The sequence below is a fragment of the Hibiscus syriacus genome, unplaced genomic scaffold (assembly GCF_006381635.1).
Source record: "Hibiscus syriacus cultivar Baekdansim isolate YM2019G1 unplaced genomic scaffold, ASM638163v2 tig00110729_pilon, whole genome shotgun sequence".
In the NCBI taxonomy this organism is placed as follows: Eukaryota; Viridiplantae; Streptophyta; class Magnoliopsida; order Malvales; family Malvaceae; genus Hibiscus; species Hibiscus syriacus.
In genome coordinates this window covers 1117929-1126685 of record NW_024062843.1, presented here as the reverse complement: position 1 = coordinate 1126685, position 8757 = coordinate 1117929, and positions in this window count along the sequence as shown.

Genomic DNA, 8757 nt, shown 5'->3' with positions numbered 1-8757 from the left:
ACACCAACTTGAAGAGAATTTGATATAGATAATTTTTCTATTTCACACTTCAATCCAAAACCCCACTAAAATGACTTGAAAATGAAAATAAAATAAAATTCTTGCCTTGGAGTTGTGTAGGTCATGTCCAAAGAAGATAAAGATGAAGAAGTTCTCGATGATTCTAAATAAAAAATCTAATAACATAAGTCTTTATACTAATTAAATAAATTTAAAATTCATTTAAAGCTAGTTTACCATTTTTCCATTAATGAAACTTGATAACTTCTCATATGCCATTGCCATGACATTATTTTCCTTACATCATCTTCAAAGTCATTTATGAACCAACTTTTCCATATTTTATACTTTGCCTATTTAAATTTCAAATTTTACATTTTGGTCACTAGTCCAAAAGTTGGGATATTACAATTTTCCCCTCCTTTAAGAAAATTCGTCCTCGAATTTTCATTACATACATGATATAAATAGATGAGAAAACTACTTTTTCATGTATTCTTCTCGTTCCCAGGTAACTTCCTCTACTTAATTATTTCACCAAAGAACTTTAACTAATGAAATCTTCTTGTTTCTTAGTTTCTTGACTCCATATTCTAACATCTTTACCAATTCTTCCTCGTAAGTCAAATATAATTGAATCTCGATTTTCTCCGTGTTATGACACGCAAGGATCCGATTGATATATTCGAAGTATCGACACATGAAAAACATTATAAATCTTATCCATATCTGGAGGTAATGCTAGTTGATAAGCTATTGGACAAACTCTTTTCATAATTTCATACAGACCAATGAATCTTGGACTTAGCTTTCCTTTTCGTCCAAATATCAAGACTTTTTTTCCAATGTGATACTTTAAGGAATACTTTGTCACTGACTTGAAATTCAATTTATTTTCTCTTCAAATCTGAGTAAGATTTCTATCGGTCAGCAACTATCTTGAGATTATCTTGAATGATCTTTACCTTTTTTATCTACTTATTTAATTAGATCAGGACCCACTATTTCTCGATCTTTGAGCTCGAACTAGTTTTGAGGCGTTCAACAGTTTATTCAATACAAAGCCAACGCCTCAAAAGAAGTTAATTTAATACTTGAATGATAATAATTATTATAGGCGAACTCAGCTAAGGGTAAATATTTCTCTCACGTTTTAAATTCAATCACGCAAGCCCTTGGCATATATTCTAAGATCTAAATCATTTGCTCTAATTGGCTATCCGTTTGTGGATGCAAAGTTGTGCTAAAATTAAGTCGAGTACACAAGGCCTTATGCAAAGGCTTCTAAAATCTTGAAGTAAACCTTGGATCTCTATATCACACGATCGAGACAGGTACTACATGCAATCTTACGATTTTCTTGATAAATAATTCAACATACTTATCCATCGAGTAATCAACTCAAATTGGAATAAAGTGTTTTTACTTTGTCAATCTATCTACAATCACCCAAATTGAATCTTTCTTGTCCGGTGTCAAAGGTAGCCCTGTCACAAAATTTATTGTCACTTGTTCCTATTTCCATTATGGAATGAAAATTGTTTGAAGTAGTCTAGATGGTACTTGATGTTCCACCTTTACTTGTTAGCAAGTTAAACACTTAGCAACGAGCTCAGCGAGCCTTTAAATCTAGATACATTTTGTTGTCTCCCGGGTGCGCAGTTAAAAGACTGCAATGTGCTTATGAAAGTATTTTCTTCTTTATTTCCTTATCATTATAAATATATGCATGTCCCTTGTAATATAGGCATCCATCTGACTTTTTTTCAAAGTCTTTAGATTCACCACGCTCAACTTGCTTCTTCCTTTACATGCATTTTTCTTATCTTGTTTGCAATTCCCTAATTTGATCCATTGAAGTAGGTTTAATTTGAAGTTTTTCCACTAATGTACCATCTCCCTGCAAACTCAACTGTGCATCCAACACAAATATTTCAAACTTTTGTGATCTATCCACCGTGTTTGTCTTAAATTAAGCTCCTTTTTGAGATAACAAATATTTCAAACTTTTGTGATCTGTGCAAATATAACATTTTTCATCATTAAGGTAGCGACTTTAAATCAAACACTATTGCAGCCAACACAAAATCATGAGTAGGATAATTTCTTTCATGAGTTTTGAACTCTCGAGAAGCATATACTACTACATCATTTTCTTGCATTAATATATAACCAAACTATTATAGGATGCATCACTGTATACCATTAAATCTTTCCCAGATTCTAGTTGTACCAACACAGGAGCTTATGTTAATATCTTTTTTAATTTATCAAAACTTTCCTGACATTTATCTGTCCAAACAAATGGCATATCCTTTATCAATAGCTTGGTAATTGGAGCAGCAATCATTGAAAAGTCTTTCATGAACTGCCGATAATAACAAGCTAATCTCAAGAAACTTCTCATCTTGGAAACATTCTTGGGAGTTTCCCACTCAATGATTGCTTAAACCTTTTTAGGATTAACCCGAATCCCTTCGGCTGAAACTATATGTCCAAGGAAAGCTACTTTGGACAACCAAAATTCACATTTTGACAGCTTTGCATACACATCAAATAGGAAGCATTGGTCTTATTCAACTAACGATTTTTTATCTAACCAAAAGTATTTTGATATAAAATTAAACGTTGGGAGTTAAAATGTTCAAAACAAAAGGTAGAAAGCAAAATGATCATTTGTACAAATGATAGGAGTAATTTTTTATTATGCCAAAAATTAACTCAAATGTTGGAAACTTACCATGAAACTTAAATCTTCAAAATAAAACAACATTTTTTCTATAAAAAATATTGTTCGAAAATTGTAACATAATATGGGCTTTATTTTATTTTAACCTCAACTTTCTATTTTTTATGTTAATTATTGTTTTTTAAATTATATATTAATAAAAAAGGCTTAATACAAAAATTTTAACTCCCAAAATTCAGATTTTGATAGCTTTGCATACACATCAATGGGAAGCATTGGTCTTATTCAACTAAAGATTTTTATCTAACCAAGAGTATTTTGCTTTAAAATTAAACGATGGGAGTTAAAATGTTTAAAAAAAGGTTGAAAGCAAAATGATCATTTGTACAAACATTAGGAGTAATTTTTTTATTATGCCAAAAATTAACTCAAATGTTGGAAACTTACCATGAAACTTAAATCTTCAAATAAAATAACTTTTTTCTATCAAAATATTGTTAAAAAATTGTAACATAATATGAGCCTTATTTTATTTTAACCTCAACTTTCTATTTTGATGTTAATTATTGTTATTTAAATTTTATATTAATAAAAAGGCTTAATACAAAAATTAGTGTCTAAACTATACCTTAAAATACAATTTGGTGTTTAAAGAAGTTTTCGCTAGAAATATGTGCCAAGCATTTTCTCCGTTATACTTTTAGGTGTATACCATTATATTTGTTAGTTTTTTAATGATAAATTTTTTTATTAAAAAAAACCTCTCCTCCCTTTTCCCCTGTGTTCTCATCCCCTGCAAACGGTCAAAGGTCGACTGCCACAACTGATTGACACTATTAAGTACCACGACCGACCAAACAACAAACGATTGTGTTGAGTTAATCGATTGACTGAATCGGCCAAGAGGGGGGGTGAATTGGCAATAAAAATTTTGGTGGAAGCTTTTGCAGAAAATTGAAAGAAATTGCACAGCGATTTAGAGTGGTTCGACTTTATCAACCAAAGTCTACGTCCACTACCTTAGCTATCCACACTAAGGATTTTCCAACAAATTCACTAATTTGTTCTTTCTTTTGAGGCCAAAGAGATAACCTTACAACTCCCTCAAGAATATACCCCAATTCTTGAGAACACTCTTTTCTCAAAGAGAAATACAAATTTGCAAACTTACAAGAAAAACCTCATAAGGCAAATATGTTTGCACAATTCTAGAACAAAGAAGGAACACTCAAGAATAAATACAATTGAGCACAATAAGTGTTCTTGAAAGCAAAATGAATATTGAATGAAAAATAGGCTTGAAATGCTCAAACTTGAGGTTTGATGCTTTCTCTTTGATTCTCTCTTAATTCTAATTGCTTGATGTTTCTTGTTGTTGATCAATGGCTTCTAAGCTTGCTTAAATACACCTTGAATCACTTTTAAACGTTGGGGATGATTAGTGAAGATCATATAGCCGTTTTAGTGTGAAAACAATTAATAAAACAGCTTGGAGCGTGGGGGGAATCGGTACCCCCTATGGGGAATCGGTTCCCTAAGTGTAAAATTCAAATATTTCGACCGTTATACAAGGGGGAATCGGTACCCCCTGGGGGGGAATCGGTTCCCTCCGAGCATACTGGAATTCTCGGAGCCAAACCATTCAGGGGGGAATCGGTACCCCTTTAGGGGGGAATCGGTTCCCTCTGAGCAATCTGGAATTTTTGTCTTTGAAATGGTTCGAAATACTTTGTAAAATTATTTTGAAATTGTTTTAAGATTAAAACTTAATTTTACACTTTGAGTAAGGATTAAAAATGATCTTTGAAAGATTTGGAGTAATGTTTTGATATTCGAATAATTCTATCGAATATACTTAGAAAATCATTTGGAAAATCTTAAAATTCATTTAACTTAATTTGTTATATCGAAATATCAAAATGTTTTCAACAATCTCCCCCTTTTTGATATAACAAAACATTTTAGTAATTTTAAGATTTTGAAATCAAGTTTTGAAATTACTCCCCCTTACTTTAACACTTCTCTCATTTATCATTTAAAAACACTTTAACACTTCTCCCCCTTTTTGTTAAATCAAAAAGACATTTTAAAGAATTTAAACAAGGTTTTGAAATCAGTTAGCCAATTGATTATATATAATATAAGCTGCTAAGATCACAAGCAAGAGAAACGTTAGCCATTAGTTTCATAATCAATATTCATAATTAATGTGAAATGGCAAAATTGGTCATATATCTAATCATGAAGTAAATGATGCAATAATGAATAAATTTAATCACACCAAATAGATAATTTCTAACCATTCATAAATCCAAACAAATTCAAAGTCAATCAATCCACAAATTCAAACATTCCAAAATATTCAAAATGTTAAAACAATAAGTTTGGAGTTCAAAGCAAAACATTGAATCACATATCCGGATCAGGAGGAGGAAAACGAGCTCGCATAGCGACCATTTCGTTAGTGAGGTCATTAATACGTGCGTTGGTTGCTTCATTATTTGCACGCATTTCTCGAAGAATTTCTAATTGTTGAGCTCCCATTGTGGATAAATGGGACTCTATAGAAGTAAAGCGCGAATCCATAGTAGCGTATCGAAAATCGAATGTCTCCATAAAGGATTGGAAATATGGAGGCATTGGATGCGTTTATTGTGCTTGCTCTTCAGGCTGCTCCTCGGGCTGCTCAGGCTCATCTTCGGCTTCATCGATGTCTCGCATTAATTGCTCAAGCTCGAGATCTTCGTCAACTTCGGGTGGAGCTTGTGAAGAACTAGCTCCCGGAGTATTTGCAGAAGATCGAACCCATTCACCGGTTTCCTTATCCTTAATCCACCCCGCTCTCGTTAAGGAAAGAAGGTTAATTTGTTTCTTAAGGGGAAAAACGACATCTAGACCGACTCTAAGCCCAACTTTGGAAATCAAATTACTCAAAATGCAACCGTAAACAAGAGATGAACAGAGTTTTTTGTTAGGAACAAGATTTACGGTTTCAATAATTTCAGCAAAAATAATCCGAGGTAGGTTGATTTTAATATTGTTTTCGAAACAATGTAACCACCAAAGATCTAAGGCTCTAAGAGTAGAATAACGACCTCTGGATGGTCGAAACCACCAAGAAATTATTAGATGAAGAAAATGTTCATGAAGGTCTAGGACACTTGCACTATCCCTTCTTTTATAACGAGATCCTAAAACCTGTTTTTCATTTGAAATACCATCATTATCTAATCCGAATGTATTGGCTATGTAAGCCGAGTCAATATATAAGAATTGTCCTAGAAGGTAGGAACGAATTCCTATGGTTTCGGTTTCATTTTGGTTTTTAACACAAACGGCATTAGATTAGAAAATACGAACAAGTTGATGGTAAACGATGGGTTCAAGGTAAAAGAGTTTATCAAATTTCCACTCTTGTAAAAGAGGAAGATATTTAAAATTGACAGCTAACATAGCTTGACGAGAAGGAATACGTTCTTCCCGAATTTTGTAAGAGTCGAAATATTGATAATACCAAAAACGATGATTTCTAGGACCAGGATGATTGAAACACGAATTTTGGATAGTCAAATTAGGATCAATGGGATTAGGACTAGAAATTGGAATAGAATGAGGATTTGGAGGTGGATTTGGTTGACGGTATGAACGACTAGATAAAGACCTAGCACGTTTAGGATTGGACATGGTTTAAGAAATCGGAATAGAATTGATAACCTGCAATTTAGAAAACACATGTATGCAATTCAATCAATCCCAAAACTCAATTGAGTCCTCAATATTTCAAGGTTCTCTAAATCAATCCTAATGGGCAAAGTTTTTGAAAAGCTTTTGAAAAATATGGTTTTGAGAAACAATATATGTATAGTTTTCATAATAACAACATAATTTAATCAAAACACAATAATTTAAAAAAACATTATTTCAAAAATTTAGAAAATTTTGAAAAAAACTTGTGTTTTTGATGAAATTAGTTGTAATATCTAGTTTCTAATCACTAAATAATCAATGCTCGATCAAAAATTCAACCTAGAACTAATTAAAACTAGTTCTATGTTCATAAATTGATAAAAAGAAGTTTTAGAAAAATACCTTGAATGATTTCGGATTTGAGTGAGATTAGATGAAGTTTGCACGTTTTTTATGATTCTAACAGGTTTAGAGGATGATATTTGAAGTGAATTCCGATTAAAAACGTTGATTTGAGGCAAGAATGAAGATTTGAGAGAGTAAAGGGAAGAAAATGATGTGAAGAAATAAGAGAGGGTTTGAGCAAATTTTGGGTTCTGCCCGTGTTAAAACCAGAACCCTAGGGGGTATCGATTCCCCTGTGGGGGGAATCGGTTCCCCTTCAAAGGGGGAATCGATTCCCTCAAGGGGGGATCGATTCCCTCTGCACCAAAATGCTAAAATCCGATTTTAAACATCCAAAATGCTAAATTAATTTCCTCTAGTGGTATTGGCAACTCATATATTAAAAATTAATCATGTTCAAACAATTCAATTAATCTTTAAACGATATTTGAACATAAAATTAATTTTTCATCAAGAATCATAAACTCCCCCTAACTAATAGCAATGAATGCAATCAAAAAATTACTATTATAAGCATTTTTCATTTATTATTAAAAGTGCTAAAATTATTTTAAACACTCAGTGAAGATAGATTGGTCAAACCTAATTCTCTCCTAAGTGTCCAACATCGTTCCTTGTCTAAAGGTTTTGTAAAGATATCTGCTAATTGGTGCAAAGTATCAACAAATTCTAGAACTACATCTTCCTTAGTGACATGGTCTCTAATGAAGTGATGTCTTATTTCAATGTGCTTAGTTCTAGAGTGTTGGATGGGATTTTTAGTGAGACAAATAGCACTAGTATTGTCACACTTGATAGGAATGGTACCTACTTCAATTCCATAATCAAAAAGTTGTTGTTTCATCCATAAAACTTATGCACAACAACTACCAGCTGAAATGTATTCGGCTTCAGTGGTAGATAATGCAACATAATTTTGTTTCTTTGAAAACCAAGAAATTAGCATATTTCCAAGGAATTGGCAAGTACCGGAGGTGCTTTTCCTATCTAATTTGCATCCTCCATAACCCACATCAGAAAAAGCATGCAAGCTAAAGCTAGAGTCTCTAGGATACCAAAGTCCTAAACTATGAGTGTCTTTAAGGTATCTAAAGATTCTCTTAACAACTAGTAAATGTGATTCCTTAGGACATGATTGAAATCTAGCACATAAGAAAACACTAAACATAACATCCGATCTACTTGCAGTTAGATAAAGTAGAGATCCAATCATTGACCTATATAATTTAACATCTATACATTTACCTCCTTCATCTAAGTCAAGCATAATTTAACAACTAGTAAATGTTGAAGAGCTCATTGGAGTGTCATGAGGTTTCCCATTTTCCAGTCCAAACTTCTTGAGCATATCTTTGACGTACTTAGTTTGATTGATGAAGATGCCATCTTTTCTTTGCTTGATTTGGAGTCCCAAGAAAAATGAGAGCTCCCCCATCATGCTCATCTCAAACTCACTTTGCATTAGCTTAGAAAATTCTTGGCAAAGAACATCATTAGTAGAACCAAATATTATATCATCAACATAAATTTGAACTACTAATAAATCTTTACCTTTATGCTTCAAAAACAATGTAGTGTTAACCTTCCCTTTTGAAAAACCTTTTTCAATTAAAAAATTTGACAATCTTTCATACCAAGCTCTAGGAGCTTGCTTTAAACCATAAAGAGCTTTTGTCAATTTTAAAACATGATCCGGAAAATTTGAATCTTCAAAACCTGGAGGTTGTTCCACATATACTTCTTCTTTTATAAAACCATTTAAAAATGCACTTTTAACATCCATTTGATATAATTTAAATTCATTGAAACATGCAAATGCTAATAACATTCTAATTGCTTCCATCCTAGCTACGGGAGCGTATGGTTCATCATAGTCTATGCCCTCTTCTTGAGTATACCCTTGAGCAACAAGTCTAGCCTTGTTTCTCACTATATTACCACTCTCATCAAGCTTATTTCTAAATACCCATCTAGTA